The sequence below is a fragment of the Artemia sp. Qi Xiang Cuo genome, chromosome 17 (genome assembly GCF_049724085.1).
Source record: "Artemia sp. Qi Xiang Cuo chromosome 17, ASM4972408v1, whole genome shotgun sequence".
Taxonomy (NCBI): domain Eukaryota; kingdom Metazoa; phylum Arthropoda; class Branchiopoda; order Anostraca; family Artemiidae; genus Artemia; species Artemia sp. Qi Xiang Cuo.
Window position 1 is genome coordinate 61,978,339 of NC_142810.1, and position 20,070 is coordinate 61,998,408.

Below are 20,070 nucleotides of genomic sequence, written 5' to 3' on the forward strand. Positions count from 1 at the left end.
CAAATTCGTAAACGCAGTGTCATCTTCATGATGCTTCATTACCTCGTCATCCATATTCAGGTTTACTTTCAGCGTTCTGGTAACTGCTGCAAGAAAGGGGAGAGTAGCCAGATATAGATCCCTGGCATTTTCATTCGTTGTCACACCAACGACACCAGAAACTCCTGGATGACATTTTATGTCCAGATTCACAGTCGACTCTAAAGCCAGATCGAAACGGAACGAACTGAATGCCAGAAGAAAACACAATAATTGTAACACAAGAATGAAAACCTGACAATGAAAACACAACAATGAAACAACATTACTCGGCTAGAAAACATGGTGTACCTTACGCAAGACAACTGACATCCCCCCTAACATTGTTGTTGCCAGAATCCTTACCTTTAGCTAGATCAGATAAATATCCTAAATCCTTTCCTTTTATGTTGTAACTTTCGCTACTTTATGCAACTAAAACCCGATATGTAAGATGCTCAGTTTTTTTTATTGCTATGGAAACCAAATTCGCGCATGCGATCGCAGAACAAGGCATTTGTAGTCGTTTTTTTACTGGTTAAAAATATTAGATTTATAAAAAGTGAAAACAATATTTGATTTAAAAAACAGTGATATATTGCTTGGTGAGATAAAAATTATAGGTTGTGTTGGAAATATTTCGAGTAAAACGCAACTGTTTAGAAAATTTCGTTTTTTTCGGGGGGGGATTTTCTTTTTCAAAAGATTATAAATTCTTGCAGATTCAAGTATCGACTTTGCTTTTATTAACAGCGTGTAAAAGACATTCATAAGGTTTGAATGATGTGCAGTTTGATTCGTTTTCATTTTTTTTAACAGCTAAAATAAATAAAAAAAAACTTGGTCATTGTAGGCTAATTTCTGAAAGCTATGACGTTATTTAGAAAAAATAAATAGTTGCTCAGGAATTAAGATTTTTTCGAAATAAGGCACATGGTTTGACTCGTAACTACAAGCAGAATTCAAATACAGCATAAAAAAATATACTTATTAGGCAAAAATTTCAGAAAAACCGAAAAAACTAAGAAGAGGTATATTAAAGAATCTTGTTTTCAAAATTAAATAGGGGTGAACTAAATAAATAAAGGTTGTGCGGAAAAGTTAAAAATACCAGGTGAAAGTAATTGTTTTTGGGATTCAGAATATTTCAAGTTTATAAAGTTTTCAGTTTATTTTACCATGTAAAAAATCAAGAGCGGTATGAAGTCGTTATAGGCCAAACTTGACTATATAGGCTAAAATGACCATGTTCTACAAGCGTGCGTAACTTGTGCACCCCAATATTCGCTGTAAGTACCCCAGATTACCCTAAAATCCACCCTCAAACCAACTGCAGCTGATGTGAGCAACCACTTCCCTTTTTTTGAATGATAGCAAGCCTTGGATCACTGACTGTATAATATTGAGACAACTTAGAAAGAGAACTTTCATCTAAACGCAGTAAAAAGTCCTAAATAAAAAGAAAGAACCAATGCAACAATTGTCTTCACAACTGTTGTTGTCATCAACATCCCATTTTGCCTGTTCAAGACCTATGTATGTTTGAGCAAATCATTGAAACAGATCCTTTTATGAGGCTTTGACTGCTTTCTTCATATAAATATTCAAATTTCCAATTCAAATATTAAAAAAAAAATTCAAAGTAAAACTGAATCAAATATTCAGTTTAATTTATTAGTTCTTTCTAAAGTTGTTCAAGACGAATATAGTTTCACAACAAACAAGAGTTTGGATACTGCCCCCTTCCTTAACTGTAAGTAAAAACAAAAGCCTACTGCGACATTGACGCTTCAGTGAAAACGAATTATATTATAAATATTTTCTTTTCCAGTTTCTACAGCATTGAAAATAAAAGTAAAATTACAGTGAAATAAATTCTTGAACTGATGGATCTTTCAACAATTAATATCATTCTATATTAAATATTCAATTTGATATTGTTTATACTTTCCAAGACTGTTCAAGACGCATATAGTTTTCTGTAAAGCGCCAATGACACAGTAGGTTTTAGACTTTTACAGCGAGAGAAGGAGGCGATACCCAAACTTTTGTTTGTAGTGATTTTTGTTCGTCTTAAGCTTGATTTGCATATTCAATTTAAGCTTCACTCGTCTTAAGATTTATTTATTCATTTACATTAATATCTATTGTATGTTTGTTTGCATTGTTTATTTAATTTCTGTTCGTGTTCAGTTTCATTTATACTTCAATAGCAAAAAAATTTTTTCATTTTAAGCTTGATTTTCATATTCAATCTAAGCATTACTCGGTTTAAGATCTATTCATTCATTTATATTATTACTTGTTGTAAGTTTTTTGCTATGATTATTTATTTAATTTCTGTTCGTTTTGGGTTTCATTTATTCTTTAATAGTAATTTCTGGTCGTTTTTAGTTTGAATTTTAATAGGTATTTGTATCTTCTGAGCTTAAGTTTAAAATGCCCTTTACTTTTGTTTTAAAAAACTTATTTTTCCAAGGTTTTTTTTTAATTAGTTTTTGTTGGTTTTTGATTGCAAAAAATTTCAAGTTTTTAAAAATTTGTCTATTTTTAACAAAATGAGTATCTCAAAATTTTTATCGGATGGGTCTGGCGAAAAAAGGCGTCGGGGGGTTAATCGCCCTTCGATCTCTTTTGACCCTTTATAAGTGAACTAGAACTTTCTATTTTCAATCAAATGAGCCGTCTGTGAAGTTTATACGAGCATCCCTTCTATAAGAACCATATATACCACCAGAGTATAACTTACAATGCCTGTCCTGGGCCCTGGGGGGTTGTGTCAACCCTGGAGTTTTAACATCTGATGTTTAAACTATTTTTAACCAAAGGGTCACCTCAAATTTTTATCGGACGGGTTTATCCATTCGATAAACCCAAAGGCGTGGAATGCAGGAGAGTCTAGTTGCTCTCCGATCTTTTTTTACTCTGAGAAAAAGAACTAGAACTTTAAATTTCCATTCAAATCAGTCCTCTCAGAAATTCATACGAGCATCCCCTTCATAAGAACAATATACGGCCCCAGGACATAGCTTACAATGCCTGCCCCCGAACCCTGGGGGGTAGGGTGTCTAAACCGGAGTTTTTGTTATCTAACCTTTGAACTATTTAAAAAAAATGGCTATCTCCAAATTTGTATCGGATAGACTTTGGGAAAAAAGGGCGTGGGGGGCTAGAGGCCCTCCGATCTCTTTTGACTCTTAAAAATTGAACCCGAACTTTCAATTTCCACTCAAATCAGCCCTCTCTAAAGTTTATACGAGCATCCCTTCCATCAGAACCACATATGCCCCCAGGGCATAACTTGCAGGGCCTGCCCCCGGGTGGTTGTGTTGACACCAAAGTTTTTTTTATCTGACCTTTGAACTATTTTTAAAGAAATTGCTATCTTAAAATTTTTATCAGGTGCATTTGGGGGAAAAGGGGCGTTACGGGATAGTTGCCCTCTGATCTCTTTTGACTCTTAAAAACTGAACTAAAACTTTCAATTTCCAATCAAATGAGCCTTCTCTGAAGTTTATACGAGCAACCGTTCCACGACTTCTATATATACCCCCAGGCATAACTTACAACGCTTACCCCGGGCCCTGAATGATTGTGTCGACCACAGAGTTTTCGTTATATGATCTTTGAACCATTAAAAAAAATGGCTCTCTCAAAGTTCTTATCGGATGGGTTTGAAGAAAACAGGACGTGGAGACGGGGTGGGGGACTAGTTGCCCTCCGATCCCTTTTGACTCTTTAAAAGTAAACGAAAACTTTCAATTTCCAATCATATGAGCCCTCTCCGAAGCTTATACGAGCATCCCTTCCATAAGAACTATATATACCCCCAGAGCATCATGGTTGCAGCGGCAGCTGCAACCTAGTAAAGAGCGAACCACAGCCCATAGTAATCAAAAGTTGAAAAACGTTTTTTTTTTAAACTGTGGAGCGAGAAAAAATTGCCATCTGACACTGAATTAGGAATGGTAACTATTGTTTCGGTTGTTCTTAGAAGTAAAAGTTTATTGCGAAAAGAAATTTATGGTGATTTCGAAAAAGAGCCTGAAACCCCTTGAAAATTGCGTCAAATCGAAATAAAAAGTACACCATTGGAATCACCATGGTCCAAAACCTTTGGTAGGATAATTACAGTCCCCCATCTTGAACACAAAGGAAAATGACTTTTTTGCATGGGTAGCACTGATCTGTCTCCCTTTTTTTCTAGCAGGGCTAGGGGGTGGCCAAAGCATCATAGAGAGGTGTGCAATAGCTCATTCAAAAGGGAATTAAATTTGTAAGTGTCTTTTTTAAGTGAACAAAAAGATTGGAGGGCAAATAGCCCCCCCAGCCCTACAGGCCCCCTCCCCCCAAACTAGTCCTATAAAAAATGTGAGATAACCATTTCGTTTAACATAGTTAAAAGGTCCAATATATAGGGTTTTTATGATGATATGGCCCTCCATAGTCCCTGGGGAAGGGCTGTATGTTGTATCGGGCATATTGATATCACACGGATCGGTATCTGGCGTATTGGTATCGCATGTATCGTTTCGGGAATATCGGTATCGGTATCTGCTGTTGTTGTTTTTTTTCAGTCATTTTCTAGGCTCATTTTTTAAAGCATGTCCCGGCAAGGTTTCATGGTTGCAGCGGCAGCTGTAGCCTAGTAAAGAGCGAACCACAGCCCATAGTAACCAAAAGTTAAAAAACGCGTTTTGAAAAAAAAAACTGCCTGGTGAAAAAAGTTCCCATCTGACACTGACTCAGGAACGTCAACTATTATTTCGGTTCGTCTTAAAAGCAAAAGTTTATTGCGAAAAAAAATTTATGGTGATTTCGAAAAAAAGTCTCAAACCCCTCAAAAATGGTATCAGATCAAAATGAAAAATATACCATTAGAATCAGCATAGTCAAAAACCTTGTACAGGGAAGTTACAGTTCTCCTCCCTGAACAACAAGGAAAATCACTTTTTTGCATCGGTAGCACTCATCTGTCTCCCGTTTTTTTTTCTTCTTTTTTTTCAACAGGTCTAGAGGGCTACCAGAACATCATAGAGAGGTTCTTAATGGCTCATTCAAAAGCTATTTCTCCAATCTACGTAAGATTTATGTACTTTTCAGTAGAAACAATTTAAAACAAAACTTATGGTGCCACTTCTTAAGTGGAAAAGCTCTGAAGTACAAAACAGGCATCATTGTAATAGTTATGTTCAAGAACCCTTAACTGGAGGTTCACAAGAACCCCTTTCAGCCCCCTTAGTAAGTTTTACAACTAGTCTGCTCATCACTAGACTATTGAAACATTAGCAGACTAGTACACCATCGTAAATTGACGTTTAATGGCTGAATAAAAAGCTATTGCAGATACCTACTAGTTTTTAAAAATTCTACCATCTATTAGATTTCACAGATTTTAATGTTATCTAGTTTCTGAGGAGAATTTACAATGGACTTTTTGTCATGGTTGAAGCATTAGCTGAACCTAGTAAAGAGCAAACTATAGAGCATAGTAACTAAAAGTTAAAAAAATGTTAAAACGGTCGTTTTTCTTCTTTATTCCAGGCCCTACCGGGTTACTAGAACATTATAAATAGATGCTTAAGAGCTCACTCAAAAGCTATTTTTCATGTGCACGTGGTTTATATAAATTTCGCCGTTTGCAAATGCCATATGGCACAAAAAAGGCACTTTATGCCGTTTCTCGAGGGGTGGGGCTAGCGGGCTACCAGAAAATCTTAGATAGATTTTTGATAGCTCATATAAAATATATTGCTCATATTTACGTTCTTCCTATAAATTCCACCATCTGCAAGTTTCAAATAGCACTAAAAACGGCACTTTCGGCGCCATGTATCAAGTAGAAAAGCTAGGACGAGTGGGCTACTAGAGCTTCTTAGAGTGATGTTTAATGGCTTATTTGAAAACTTTCGCTCATGTCTACGTGCTTTTTATCAATTCTACCACTCGTAAGTGAGATATAGCACTGAAAACAAAATTTTTGGTGCCACTTCTTAAATGGAAAATCTTGGAAGCATAAAACGGTATCATTGTAATAATTATGGTCCAAAACCCTTAACTACACAATTAAAGTCCTACAAACAACAATATATTAAATTACATTATTAGCGGCGTGGTGCTGTCAGTAGGCTACAGTTCTAGACTTCAAATTAGATTACCATGCGCTCGATTCCAGCTTGTATTTTTTTCAATCATGGTTTGTCCCTTCTTATGATTACTTTTCAGATAATCCACTTTTTCGGTAAGCGTGATGCACTCTTTTTTAAGGCATATCCCGTGAAGGCAGATTTAAGCCTATTAATCATATCTACGCGCATTTTACCAATTTTACATTCCAAAAGTGCCATATAGCACTAAAAACGGCATTTTTGGAACCATTTCTTAAGTGGAAGAGTTTGGAAGCATAAAACGGTACCATTGCAATAATTATGCTCCAAAGCCCTTAACTGAAGTTTTATAAGATCCCCTCACATTTAATCCCCTTCCAGACAATCTTAGTAAGTTTCATAAATCAACTAGTAATATTAAAAGTAAAAGATTATTGCGAAAACAAATTAACTAAAACTAAAAACTTTCCAACTAAACATCTACTAAAAATTAAGCTTGATTGATCAACAGTTTTGAATTGAACCTTTAAAGTTCACTGTGCGATGAAGCCCGTGTACTAGTTCTAACGGCGATAATTGAGGGGAAGGGACGTCCTTGCCCCCTTAGTTTTTGCTCTTGCCTAGGTTTTGAAATCAACTTTTTTTGTCATTTCATTGGAAAAAGCACTTGTTTCATTTAAAAAAGTTGGGGAAACTTTTTTGGGGAAACTAAAAGTGCACTTTGTGGGAATGTGCTATCAAGTCAAATTTATAAAAAGCGATTAAGTATAAACACAAGGTTTTAATTAAGCACTTAAACAGCTTTCTTTTGTTACTGTAGTCTTGTTGTTTCTCCTAGTCAGTAGGTAATTTATAAAGCCCTGTCTTCATTATGGCTTTTTCCGGCAAAGTCGGCCGAGCAAAAACATCTTTTTGCTCATCGAAAAACAAACGTTCCCGAGAAACATGTATTGTTTTGTGAAGCATAGATAATGAACTTTATGTTACAGACTGAAAGTTTTTCTTAGCTGTCAAGGTTGTTTGCAGTATATTTTAGAGCTCTCTTATCTCCCCTAGATCAGTGATAATTAGAAATTATATTAAAAATACGTTTTCAACTGAAACTGAGAAGTGACATTAAAACTTAAAACGAACATACATTATTCTATATAAATAAAAAAGAGATCATGGCAGCGTTGTTTCTGCATTAAATTTTAATCAAAAACGAACAAAAATTAATTTAAAAAAATAAACTTATTCCGAGGGAAGTAAAGAGCGAAGTTGAAACTTAAAACGGACAAAAAATATTACTTCACAGCCTATTTAATATATATTAATATAACTAGTATAAATAAACCAACTAATTATGTTTCCCTATGCTTTTAGGGCTATACAAAACTAGCGCTTTACTAAAAACACAAAATAATATAGGAGTTTAGGTACAATAAAAGCAAACCAATTAAGGAGACTTTTTACAGAATCAAAATATTATCAATCTCTTTTAGGATCAATCCCTTTTAAGATAAAGCAACAATCCATTTTAGGATTTTTCTTTATTTTTTTTTAAGTTTAATTTGGTATCACTTCTGCACAATGGCTCAGTTCAATGACTGGCTCTAGTTTTGGTTCTGAAAAGGATATGTCATGATTAGTTTGTACACAAGTTCGAAGTAAGGCCATCTTGATAGTATTAGGACTATAGAGTAGCTTTAGAATTTGTACCATAACTTGAAATCCATTCTTGTATAGGGATAAATAATTGGATTTGCAGAGTTCATATTATGTCTTATTTGATCTTCATGTCAAGTGATACTAAAGCATATTTCTTACAATTTAAGACTATATGTTACCCACAATTGGTATTATAGCTGGTGAGAGCAAAATACTGCTTGATAAAGCAATCCAATATGTCTATACGCTGTTCAATTACTTCGCGGTTATTAAAAAATATTTAGTTTCACGCTTATGTTTTTAAGATAATTCTAATTGTATACTGAAAGTTACTAATGTCACAACTAGTGTAAGACTATGAAAAGCTTTATGGATTCGTTTAGTGCTATCAGGCTGCATATTCGCTTTTGACTCTTAAATCAATAATCCTGTTTTTTATACTTGACTTTTGTGTTTTCAGTTAAGCGCTAGTTTTGTATGATCATAGAAGCATAGGGAAACATAATTAGTTGGTTTATTTGTACTATTTATATTAATGTATATTAAATAGGCTGTGAAGTAATAATTTTTGTCCGTTTTAAGTTTCAACTTCACTCGTTGCTTCCCTCAGGAAAAGTTTGTATTTTTAAATTAATTACTTACAACGCCTGCCTTCGAGCCCTGGGGGCTTGTGTCGACCCCAGAGTTTTCATTATATGATCTTTGAACTATTTAAAAAAACAGCTATCTCAAAGTTCTTATCGCACGGGTTTGAGGAAACAGGGGATGGAAAAGAGGGGGGGGGCTAGTTGCCCTCCAATATCTTCTGACTCTTTAAAAGTGAACTAGAACTTTCAATTTCCAATCAAATGAGCCCTCTCCAAAGTTTATACGAGCATACCTTCCATAAAAACCATATATGCCCCCAGAGCAATACTTACAACCCCTGCCCCGGCCCTGGGGGGTTGCGTCGATACAGGAGTTTTTCTTATCTGACCTTTGAACTATTGTTAACGAAAGGGCCATACGTAGAGGAGTTTTTGTTATATGATCTTTGAACTATTTTCACAGTCTGCATTGAGTGTTTGTGCTGCAAATACCTCTTTATGGATATAATCTCAATCATAGAGTAAAAATTTCGATACAGTAAGATATTTGTGATTCCCTATGGTTTTTATTAAATTAAGTTCATAATCGGACTTGCATTTGAAAATAGTTCACCTTAAATTTAGATTATACTATTTGACCTACATATTAATTGACCTACTACATATATATTGTTTGATTGGAATACTCGACTGTCCCTGGCTATGATAATTAGATTGCGCAATGACCGATCAAAATAGGAAAATTATTTTAAACGCATTACTGAACTTTGTCACGAGATCTATGCTTGATGGTGCGAAAATTGATCTGATTATCGGAAAAGCTGTAAGTTTTTTTGATCATGGTACTATTATCAGTGCTAAAGAGTTTCTGTATATTCAGAGCCGATGTGTTGCCGATCTGTTCAGAGCCGATCTGAATATTCAGCCGAGAGCTGAATATTCAGAGCCGATGTGTGAAAAATGCAAAGGATGAAGATAATGTATTTTACATTTGTAAACAGTTAAATGAGGCGGCAAAGGATAATTTGCCTGTTCCCACTTTTGTTATATTCTTACCTTCTGAAATACCAACACTCGGGGAGACAGTCTCGGCTATTTTAGTCTCGAAAGTTAATGAACTCTCTCGGAAAATTGAAGGCTTTTTATAGAATGCGATGCATTCAGGCCCTTTTTGGCCGGCTAGAATTGATACCAACGTAACAATTAACCCTGCCCCAGCTCCGACGTTTGCCGTTAAACTAAAAACCTGTCCTGCAAACCTGACCTCACCTAATGCTCGTAAGGACTTCGTCGATAAACTTTGCCATGAGGCCTCAGGTGAAATAAGTGAACTTAAAAAATTGGCTTCGGAATGGAAACTTGTTGTTAATTCAAAGCGTGCAGCGAATAAAATAGCCAAGAATGCTAATAACAGTACCTCAGGTATCTCGGTGAGTGTGAAATCCCCATCGGTCAAAGGGATCCTGAAACACGTAACAATCAAGTGTTATGACAATAAATTAAAACTTCTTGTACAAAAGGACATTGAAGTTTAACACTGCAGAAAGTCCTGAGTGTTTAAGGTCTGATCTGAACGAAAACAAAACCAGGATCAGTTCATAAGAGTTTCTATGAAAGTTGGGTACGAAAAGCTTTCTGCACAAGCATTTGTATATCTCCCAAAGCGTTGTTTCTCATGTCATAAGATTGGGCATCTGGCCTCGCAGTGCTCTAATCGGGTCCTCTGCTCTCGCTGTGGATCATGCGATCACACCTCAAACAGTGCCTCTCCGTGTTCGGAAAAAATGTTCTGTCTAGAATGTAAAGTTACCGGCCATACTTTTTACAGTGTAAAGTGTCCTAATAACAACAGTCAACTAGCAAAGCCCATGGTATGACATGGATGTGTCTACTACTATGCAAGCTGTACTTTCGTGGAATATTAATTGTGGGTTTTTAGTAAAAACTCCTGTGATAAAAGGTTTGCTTTCGAATTGTGACGTATTGTGCTTGCAAGAGCATTTTTTGACGAGTCATAGTTTAGGCCTTCTGAAAATTGACAATAATTTTACTAGCTATTCTGTGCCCGCTAAACGATCTGCTTCTAGTGGCCGCCCCTCGGGTAGTATTGCGATGCTTGTTAGGACCTCGTGCCGGTCGAGTATTTTTTATTTATGTGATTTTTTCTTGCTGTCCCTGTAAAAGAGTATGTTATTGTAAACGTCTATCTCCCAACAGATTATCGCAATGACCGATCGGAATTTTTATTTACTTCTGCGTGTGAGAATATAGGGTCTTGCCTTTCAAAGATTCGCCTGTTAGGTAAGTGCTGTATTATTATACGAGATTTTAACTGTAATTTAACTGACGCCTCGTTATTGCGTACTTCTATTTTGTCTGGTATTTTTGACGATTGGCTTAGGATATTGCCGAAAGATCTTGATTACACTTACACACACCATTCAAGTGAGGTATCGAACCTTGACCATGCAGTTTCTTCTATAAATCTCCAAGTGTCACCTGTTCACGTCGTTACTGAATTCCAACTATAAGACCACCTTCCAGTATCTGCATCTATTTATTGTTCATCTGCTGAGTCTCCTCCCACTACACAGCCACATCAGCCCCACGCCCAATTTTACAGGGATTGGGAAAATATCCAAGATGACCTTTTTGCTGCAGCAACTAATTCTATCCTACATAAAATTCATGTTCTGTTCCAGCTGCTCATGGAAAATCCACAAGTTGATGTAAATGAAATACGGATGTTGCTAGATATCTATCTTGCACAAATTTGCCATGCTCTGCGATGCGCAGAAAAATCCAGTATACCTCTTAAACGTATACGTCGGGGTGTCACAAAGCACTGGTTCAGTAATCCGAGCCTAGTTGAAGCTTGGAGAAAATCCAAATTTTGGTACCATTTGTGGCTCCAGTGCGAACGTCCTCGCTCTGGCTGGGTTTCTGACATTCATCTTTCTACCAAAAGAAAGTTTGCAAGAAAACTATGTATCCACATGAACCAGATAGTTGAAGAGACATCCCAGCAAGCTTCTCTGTCCCAACCTTCCTTCTGGAGAAATGTATCAAGAGATCCTCCTAGGGCCCACCTATCTGCTCAAGTTATTCCTGATTCCGAATGGAATTCATACTTCTCTGCTGAATTCTCCCCACCAGATTCCGCCCTACATTCTGAATATGAAGATAAGCTTGATAAATTTCTGTCTAGGTGTCCTACCGACAATTTTGTTGTTTCAGCTGATTCTGTACTGCGAGCAATCCAACGCCTAAAGCGTAAGAAATCTTCTGGCATCGATAAAATAAGCGCTCTTCACATTCCTCATGGAAGCGAGCTGCTGGTAAACCATATTGCTCTTTTGATGCAGATGATTGTTACCCAAGGAGTTGTACCGTCTTCTTTCTCAATCGGAGATCTCACTCCAATTCCAAAGAAAGATAAACTCGCAACCCAGTGCTCGTCCTTCCACCCTATAACAGTGGCTACTACCTTCTGTAAGCTTTTTGAACTTCTATTCATTGACCAACTGAACGCAAAATGCTATGTTCCACCTAACCAATTTTGATTCCAGCCACGTCTAGGTTGTGCCCACGCTTTGTCGGTTGTCGCGAACGCATTGATCGATGCTGATGCATCAGGTGAAACTCTCGTGTTGGCTGGGCATGATGTTTTAACTCTGTCGCTCTACCACATTATTTGTACATATCGCCGTTTTGGAAAATGCTCACGAATTTTGAAAAGTCAAAAATTCGTTCAGTTTTCTTCCGGTTCGCAAAATATCTTTTACGTTTTCCCTCTTGGACGCGCAATTCTTATCTGATTAGAAAATTCAGCATTTCTGACCCCATTATAGATGTGAGAAAACAAATTTGTGCTTATAATTCCCGTTTAATGAAGTTGAATCATCCCTGGTCGTCAGTATTGGCCCATTAGTTAAGATGTATTTGTTGTGTTTTTTTTTTATTTGTTTTTTTTAAGTGTTTGTTTTGCACTTAGCGTAATTGTTGCAGTTTTTAAACTGACTGATGATTTAGTCTCTTTTCGTATGAGTCCAATTTAAGTGACGCTGGTTATTCTCAATTTTGGTGTCAATTTTTTTTTGATAATATATTGCGTATATTATTAATAATAGAGTTGTTTATTAATTATCGGTTCTTTTAAGCATATTGCTTTAAGTAAAGTTGTAAAAAGATCCGTGATTGAATATTTTCCTTGTTTCTGTTATTTATGTATATCGGAGTAAATGAATCATTTGCTGAGAGTGATATGAGTTCAAGACCAGCGGGCGCAAGCGTTGTTTAACTGTTTTTAACGTTTATTTTAATATCTAAACTATTTAACATTATTATATAATGTATATCTTTTTTAATTCACTTTTGATTGTTTTTTTTTCTTTTTTTTTTACCAATTACGGCTTGATGCAATGATGTTCATATTATTTATGTTTGTTCAGTATTTAGGAGCCTAAAAACAAGAAAAGAAACATGTCGCGTACCTACGGAGCAGTGTATAATTGTGTTTTTTTTTCTCGTTTTGTGTAATTTGTTCCAAGTGCTGATTTAGATCTTAGCTCCAGCGTTCGTCACTACAAACCACATGTATAACTCCTAAGTTTGTGTGTATTGCTTTATTTTGTTTTGCGTATTGCTCCGTCTTTTCCTTTTTTGTATGACGGGTTTTCCAATAAATAATAATAATAATAAAATGGCTACCTCAAATTTGTATCAGATACATTTGGGGGAAAATGGCTAGGGGGGGGGCTAGTTGCCCTCCGATTACTTTTTACTCTTAAAAAGGGCACTAGAACTCAATCGATTGAGCCCCCTTTGAAGTTTATACGACGACCCCTTTGATGTGAAGTGCCTCTGGAAAAAAAAATGAAGAGTGGGGGGAGGCTAGCTGCCATCCGATCACAATTGACTCTTAACCAATGAATCACAACTTTCAATTTCCAATCAAATGAGCCCTCTATGAAGTTCATACGAGCATCCCTTCCATAGCAACCATATATACCCCCAGGGCATAACTTACAACGCCTACCACCGAGCCCTGGGGGGCTGTGTCGACACCGGTGTTTTTGTTATTTGAACTTTGAATTAATTTTAACAAAATGTTTATCTCCAAATTTTTATCTGATGCATTTAGGGCATGGAGGGGGGAGAGGCTAGTTGCCCTCCGATCTCTATTGACTCTTAAAAAGTGAACAAGAACTTTTAGTTTCCAATCAAATGAGCCCTCTCCGAAGTTTATACGAGCATCCCTTCCATAAGAACTATATATGTCCCCAGAGCATTACTTGCAACGCCTGCCTCCGGGCCCTGGGGGTTTGCGTCGACACAGGAGTTTTTCTTATCTTACCTTTGAACTATTTTTAATGAAATGGAATGGGTGTGTGGGAGGGGGGGGGGCTAGTTGTCCTCGGATATCTTTTGACTCTTAAAAAGTGAACTAGAACTTTCAATTTCCAATCAAACGAGCCCCCTTTGAAGTTTTTACGAGCATCCCTTCCATAAGAACCATATATTCCCCCAGGACAACACTTACAACGCCTTACTAGAGCTTTCAATTTTCAATCAAATGAGCCTTCTATAAAGTTTATACGAGCATCCCTTTCATAAGAACCATATATACTTTTAGGGCATAGCTTAGAGCGCTTTCCCCTGGGCCCTGGGGGGTTGTATTGACAACAGAGTTCTTCTTTTCCCCCCTTTCAACAATTTTAAACAAAATATCTATCTCAAAATTTTCACCAGATGAGTTTGGAAAAAGAAGGTATGGGGGAGGGGCTAATTGCCCTCGGATCTCTTTTGACTATTAAAAAGTGAACTCGAAATTTCAATCTCCACTCAAATGAGCCCTCTCTGACGTTTATACGAGCATCCCTTTCATAAAAACCACATAAGCCCTAGGGCATAGCTTACAACGCCTGCCCCCGGGCCCTGGGGGGTTGTGTCGACACCTGATTTTTGGTTATAAGACTTTTAAACAATTTTTAGCTTAATGGCTATCTCAAAGTTTTATCGGATACATCTAGAGAAAAAGGGGCGTGGGGGGGGGGCTAGTTGCCCTCGAATCTCTTTTGACTCTCAAAAACTGAACAAGAACTTTCAATTTCCAATCAAATAAGCCCTCTTTGAAGTTTTTACGAGCATCCCTTCAATAAGAACCATATATTCCCCCAGGGCATATACTTACAACGCCTTCCCTCGGGTCCTGTGTCGACCACGGAGTTTTCGTTATATGGTCTTTGAACTATTTTAAAAAAAATGGCTATCTGAAAGTTCTTATCGGATAGGTTTAAAGGCAAAAGAGCTTGAAGTGGGGGGGGGGGCTAGGTGCCCTCCAATCTCTTTTGACTCTTAAAAAGTGAACTAAAACTTTCAATTTCCAATCAAATAAGCCCTCTTTGAAGTTTATACGAGCATCCCTTCCAAAGAACCATATATGCCCCCACGGTATAACTTACAATGCCTATCCCGGGCCCTGGGTGGTTGTGTCGATACCGGACTTTTTGTTATATTATCTTTGAACTATTTTTAAAAAAATAGCTATCTCAAAATTGTTATCGTATAATTTTGGGAAAAATGGCGTGGGTGGGTGGGGGCTGGTTACCCTCTGATATCTTTTGACGCTTAAAAAGTTAACTACAACTTTCAATTTCCAATCAAATGAGCCCTCTCAGAAGTTTATACGAGCATTCCTTCCTCAATCACCATACATACCCCAGGGCATAACTTACAACCCTTGCCCTGACTTTGGGGGGAGTGTCCAGCTCAAAGATATCATTTCCAGAACTTTCAACTAAGTTGAACAAAATGGCTATCTCAAAATTTTGATTTGATGTGTTGTGGGAAATGGTAGGCGTGGAATGGGTGCTAATTGCCTTTCAATCACTTTCGACTATTAAATAGGGCACTAGCCCTTTGAATTTTCAATCGAATGAGCCCTTTTTGAAGTTTCTACGACAAAGCTTTCTATAAAGATCTTATGTGCCCTCAGGGGATAACTTACAACCCTTGTCCTCGGGGCTGTGGAGGGAGTCCTTAAAACATAATTTCCATCTGGAAATCAACTACGTAGAACAAAGTGGTTATCTCAAAATTTTGATTGTAAGTGTTTGGGGAAATGGTGGGCGTGGAAGGGGTGCTAGATGCCTTCTAATCACTTCTGACCCTTAAAAAGGGCACTAGAAATCTCAATTTCCAATCGAATGAGCCCCCCTTGAAGTTATACGCGAACCCGTTCCATATGAACTGCCGGTGAAAAAAATAAAACATTGGAGCCGTATGGCCTTTACTATAGGCAACGCTATAGCGTTGCCTCTGATAAATTGTTTTTCTTATGGTAAAACTTTTTTTTCAGTAATTAAGACTTAGTCAGGAGTCTAGACTAAGTTTAGCGCAACTTTCAATTATGCTACATGGTTTGTTTAGTGCAGGGAAGGTTAGTTTAAGGGTGTTGAAATAGACAGGGATGATGTCGACTGAGGGCTCAATTAACTCGGTTGAATTGAAGAGGGTTGACTTGCATGCACGCAATTTTAACATTATATTCTCCTTGGCCAATAATTTTTTCGATAATTATGGTCCCCTTGATTTTTGGATTTCCAAAAAAAAAAGAAAAGAAACATCTAATCCCAGTTTTCAAGGGCTCGTTCCCCGAATTTATTATTTTGTGTACGAAGGCTCGTTTACCTCATATGACGGATCAGTTTTAAGGCGTACAAAAAAACCTAAAGGTTTTTAGCCTATTTCTCACCCCCCTCAAAACATCTTACAGTTCCATAGAAAATATGTGATCTCCTCAGCCCAGGCAACAATACTTGGATATTTTAAAACCAACATGCTACAAAAGCTGCTTAAAACATATTACAACATGCTTAAAACCTCTGCTTCCTACATGAAACAGTGTCTCAGAAAACAAATTGTCATAACCATTAGGGTCAACTTTCCTCACGAAATTACAACTTTAAGTCTTAGTCTGTTCAGAAGAGAAGTTTATTGGCTTTCCTATTGATCATGTTTTAAGGCAAATAATTTTTTCAACAATTATGGTCCCCTTGATTTTTGGGTTTTCCAAAAAAAAGAAAATTGTAATCCCAGTTTTCAGGGGCCCTTCCCCTAATTTATTATTTGGTATATGAGAGCTCGTTTACCTCATATGACAGACAAGTTTTAAGGCGTACAAAGAAAAGATTAGGCTAAATTTGAGGGAAACGAATATTCTATTTACTCTGGGTCATCTTAACCCAGGGACTTTAGGTTCAAAGTTTAGACTACACAATAAAATAGGTTTATTGTCTTTTCTAGGGATTATTCCTGATTTTTTTTTCTGTAATATGTTTCCAATTGGCCAGGGACTCACACATTTAAGCCTCAAACAAATTATCAAGATTATAAGCCTTATTTTTTGGCTCTCTAATACCCCTTTCCTTCATAATAAGCAGTTATTTTACCTTAGCTTAAGCAATGATCTTCAAATGTTTTAGATTTACTGGGAAAAATTTCTTTTGGAGTATTTAAGTTCCATTTTTAATGAACCTATACCAAAAAAAAAAAAAAAAAAATCAGTTTTGGACCCTGCACCAGAAGGCGAAAATTTTGTGTAGATTAATATCTCCCCAGCCCTAGGTCTTCGTATTGATGTCAAAACCGTAAAAAGGGCATAAGAGGTTCTACATGAAATGAACAGATAGAAAATAACGGTGATACGTTCGTTGCGAACATGCATGGATGATGGGCTGGGACACATTTGTGAGGGTTGCAAGTAATACATTTTGGAAAGCATATAAATAAAGCATAAAGTGATATGTTTATCTTTTAGCAAGAGAATAAACCGAGAAAATCCTAGTTTTACTAATTATATTTAATTGAGGATAATTTTGGATACCAGGGATAACCTACCGAAATCAAAAATATCTGGAAAATTGAGACATCCTCCTTTGCGCAGTTAGATCCTGCGAAAGCACAAGGGTGTGCGAAAGCACAGGATGGCCCAAACCATCCATTGCACTTCCTGGCCCTAGGGCCAGGAAACGGAGATCAGCTCCTCCGGCTTGGACCTTGACTGTCTCGTGCCGTCTTACAATCTTCTTATTCATCATAAATTTCCTACTCAACATTCAAATAAACGGTTAACGTTAAAGATGGTTTGTATCTCTTGTATTAAATATTTTATGATCACATACCATAGGCAAAGAACGACATAAAAAACTAAATTCTATTTTAACATTTTTCTTTTTGCAATTAATGCACAAACAAAGTATATAGCTTATTAGTTTCAAGGTTACATACCAAAAGCAATTAGCGAATAATAGTATCGGTTCAAACGCATAATAATAAGTTATACTTCCCAAAAAAAGGGGTGGGGTCTTAATGACAACTTTGCATTACATAACATAAGAAAAACATAAGAAAACCTTAAGGCAGTTATCTAATAAGATGATTTGTTATTTTTACAAAGAAAAAGTCCCAGGGACTAACAAACTGAAACTGAAGCCAAAGATAATTAAAATATTTAGGAACAGAAGAAGCAAGGTTTGTTTTTCCAAATTCTATATTTATTGGATATTGGGCAATTATGTTTTAGGTTGGACATCACGAAGATCTTCGAATACCATATGTGTTATACTTACTAGTCAAGAGCAAGAGACAAAATAAGCTATACTTGATTTAAGTATACCAAATTAACATTTACTGGCCTCTGTTCTCCAGACGCTCTGGAAAAATAGACGTGAAAAATACTTTCTAATAAAGAATTTCATAAATATGAAATAAAACTCTGTGTCATAAATACAACTTAAGTTGAAACCAAAGCTCACAATTATATTCTATGAATGCATAAATACGATTTCTCCAAGAGTCAACACAAAGCTTAGGGATAGGCTACCGAATTTCACTTTAAACTATGACCTTTCCTGGAGATATTGGTGTAGAGTGCTCTTGGGTTCAAACTACAGAACCAAAACTGCTAACATTCTTTCCTAATCAAAATATGTTTCAGACGTTCAGTAAAAAAAAAACATCCCAAAAATGTTCTCAGTGAATTCACTTACGTTAGTAAAAATGTTTTGTTTCTTTATAATATATAAGGTAGAAATTTAGGCAGTTAGACAATTTAACAATAAAGAGCAGGCAGTCAAATAAACAAAACACAAAAGCAACATTGAATATAGATAAAATGAGTTTGTCAAAAGCGACTAATCGCAACAAGAGTTTAAAAAAACAAAACAAATACCCCTTAGTAAAAGTTAAACAGAAAAAGTGGGAAAGAAGATAGCTTCGAGAAAATAGTTTGAGGACCTCGTCCTCAAACTATGTTGTATAGTGGGCTCCAGGGTTCAAACTACAGAGCCAAAACTGCTAACTTGCTTACCAAATATAAAAATGTTCCAGACGATCAGTAGAAAAAACATCACTAAATGTTCTCAGTGAATTCACTTACGTTAGTAGAAATGTTTTGTTTCTTTATAGTATAGGCTATAAGATAAAATTTATGTTGTTAGTCAATTTAACAATAAAAAGCAGGCAGTCAAATAAACAAAACACAAAACACATTTTCTCTATTGAAAATAGAGAAAATGTGTTTGTCAACGAAAGCAGGACACGGAAACTTTTTACCAGCATGATGCCTTCGATAACTTTGACGTTAGCATACATAACTTTGAAATTACAAAGAGTCTAAGCATAATAAATCTTTGACAATAGATCTTTGACACTGGACATAACACCTTTACACATTGAGTTAAACAAGGGCTTTTCTCTCAGCAAGAGTTCTATGGTGGCAAATTAATTGGGAATTAAAAGTAAAACATTCCATAGATACATCACTCTTAAATGCGTGTTTTTCCAGGGAGATATCTTCATTGACGAGAAAAATTGTAACTTGAAGTAAAACCTTTGTCAATTATTTCACTCCTGAAAGGCTTTTCTCCGTCTATGAGTACTTTGATGAATATATAAACTAAAAAAAAAACAGTAAAACATTTCTTACACATATCACGTTCGAAAGATTTCTCCCCAGTATGCGTTCTTTGATGATCAAGTAAATTGGAATTTGTGGTAAAATATTTCCTGCACATACAACATTAGCAAGGTTATTTTCCTGTATGATATCTTTGATGAGAAGATACGTGGGATTTTTGAATGAACGTTTTCTCACACATGACAAATTTGAAAGGCTTTTCTACAGTATGAGTTCTTTGATGAGAAGATAGGTTGAGCTTTGTGATCAATGTCTTATCACAAATGTCACATTTGAAAGGTTTTACTTCAGTATGAGTTTTTTGATGATAAGCTAGGAGAAATTTGCGATCGAACGTTTTCTCACACATGTCGCACTAGAAGGGTTTTTCTCCAGTATGAATTCTTCGATGATACGTTAGGGCGAATTTATGGTGGAATGTTTTATCACAAATGTCACATTTGAAAGGTTTTTCTCCAGTATGAATTCTTTGATGAGATGAAAGGTCGGATTTTGTGCTGAATGTTTTATCACAAATGTCACATTTGAAAGGTTTTTCTCCAGTGTGAGTTCTTCGATGATCAGATAGGTGGGATGATTCGTTGAATGTTTTTTCACATATATCACATTTGAAAGGTTTTTCTCCAGTATGCGTTCTTTGATGACGAATTAAACTGTAATTTGCAGCATAAAATTTCCTGCACATGTCACATTTGAAAGGTTTTTCTCCAGTATGAGTTCTCTGATG

The 20,070-nt window shown here is 36.3% G+C and overlaps 1 protein-coding gene across 1 annotated transcript in view; it reads left to right on the forward strand.

Annotated features, from left to right (window-relative positions):
• The window catches only part of LOC148942439 (uncharacterized), a 199,203-nt gene that overhangs the window by 96,251 nt on the left and 82,882 nt on the right, over positions 1 to 20,070 (forward strand). The gene's annotated exons all lie outside the window — the stretch shown is intronic.